The sequence below is a fragment of the Schistocerca serialis genome, chromosome 4 (genome assembly GCF_023864345.2).
Source record: "Schistocerca serialis cubense isolate TAMUIC-IGC-003099 chromosome 4, iqSchSeri2.2, whole genome shotgun sequence".
Lineage (NCBI taxonomy): Eukaryota > Metazoa > Arthropoda > Insecta > Orthoptera > Acrididae > Schistocerca > Schistocerca serialis.
Window position 1 is genome coordinate 640039081 of NC_064641.1, and position 1942 is coordinate 640041022.

Sequence of the window (1942 nt, forward strand, 5' to 3'; positions counted from 1 at the left end):
ACTTAGGTAAGTCATTGTTTTCAAATATTTCTAGACTAACGACGTATTTTTAAAATCCTAAATTCCATCCATAACTTTATTCTTAAAAATACATCAAAGGTTACTTATCATTGTTTACTTGCCAACTGACTGCACTGAACATCAGCTTAACACCTGTTAAGATCACATTTGCCTAACAAGTATCAAATTTTGAAGAGTATTTGCGTTCCCGAACATATCCAGAGTCTTTTTCTTGGTCGTAGTTATCCCCATCATTCATAGACTTGTACAAATCGTCCTTTTCTGACACGAACACTGCACACTTTAGTAGCACTAGCGCCAGTTTTTTGGCACTTGTGACTGTTTACATGCACACGTTCTGACAAAATGCCATCAATGAGAATCTGGAACAAGAGACAGAAGAGCCATCACAAGGTTTATCTGGAGCTATCAACTAACATGAATAACTTGGACCACTTATCATGTTTTACATGCAATAACTTTCTCATCAAACGTTCCTTACCGAAGCATACATCCAATGATTTTAATTATGGTACAGTCACATTAATGTGACCACTGTCTATGTTTGACGTCAGCGTGCAATAACCACTCACAGGCGGTGGGTGTTAGGACCAGCAGTGGGGGTAAGAAAGACGTGTCAAATGGGACCTGAAAAACTGCAGTCAATGACGTAATGCGGAAACAGATCGATTTATCTGACGTCCAGAAGGATCTGATCACTGGCTTCCGAGCCAAGGGTGGAAACTTTTGTGAACCTGTTAAGTTTTTAAACCGCGTGCTGATGTGGTTAAAGTATACCATCCATGACAAAATTTTGCTATCCAAAACCGGCGGTGAAGCACCTTTGATGCACCATGGGCCACAGACGACAGGGGTGAATGACGGCTGCTGAGATGAGTACGGGGAACAGACATGCAACTAGAATGAGATTTTCACTCTGCAGCGGAGTGTGCGCTGATATGAAACTTCCTGGCAGATTAAAACTGTGTGCCCGACCGAGACTCGAACTCGGGACCTTTGCCTTTCGCGGGCAAGCGCTCTACCAACTGAGCCACCGAAGCACGACTCACGTCCGGTACTCACAGCTCTACTTCTACCAGTACCTCGTCTCCTACCTTCCAAACTTTACAGAAGCTCTCTTTCAGGAGTGCTAGTTCTGCATGTCTCGCAGGAGAGCTTCTGTAAAGTTTGGAAGGTAGGAGACGAGGTACTGGTAGAAGTAGAGCTGTGAGTACCGGACGTGAGTCGTGCTTCGGTGGCTCAGTTGGTAGAGCGCTTGCCCGCGAAAGGCAAAGGTCCCGAGTTCGAGTCTCGGTCGGGCACACAGTTTTAATCTGCCAGGAAGTTTCAGACATGCAACTGTTGAGCAACTGACCTCACAGATGAACCAACAGCCTACCGACAATCTGACAAAGTCTACTCAACGACCGTTCAGTGAACGTTGCTGTTCGTGGGCCGCTACAGTAGATGCGTGGTTCATGCACCCACGCTGACTGCTGTTCGTCGGCAACGATGACTGAAATTTACACGGAAGTACACAAATGGATGTCCACTGCGAGGCGACCGTTGGTCATTTCAGGCGAATCAAGTTTTATGCTACATCGGATATACGGCAGTTGGCATGTAGGCACTACGGTATGAAACGTCTGAAAGCAAACACCCTGCAAAAATTATAGCCTGGGAATGTTTTCATATCATTCGCTTGGTGATCTCCTCGTTCTAGAAGGCACAATGGATCAACGTAAGTAAGCATGTCTCCCCTGGGACCATGACCACCCCTGCATGCTGTTTGTTTACCCTTCGCATGATGGCATCTACCAGCAGGACAATGCAACCCGTCGCACAGCTTGCAGTGTACATGTTTGGCTCGAAAAGCACCAGGATGGTCTTAATGTATTCCCCTGGCAACCAAACACCGCCGATTTAAACTCAGTTATAATCT

General features: G+C 45.8%; 2 non-coding genes across 2 annotated transcripts; one reads left to right on the forward strand and one right to left on the reverse strand.

The window, feature by feature from the left end:
- Positions 1-987: 987 nt before the first annotated feature.
- Positions 988-1062, reverse strand: Trnas-cga (transfer RNA serine (anticodon CGA)). The gene has a single exon. It is a non-coding gene; the product is annotated as a tRNA-Ser (tRNA).
- A 186-nt stretch (positions 1063-1248) lies between these two features.
- Trnas-cga (transfer RNA serine (anticodon CGA)) lies at positions 1249-1323 on the forward strand. Its single transcript has one exon. It is a non-coding gene; the product is annotated as a tRNA-Ser (tRNA).
- Positions 1324-1942: the final 619 nt, after the last annotated feature.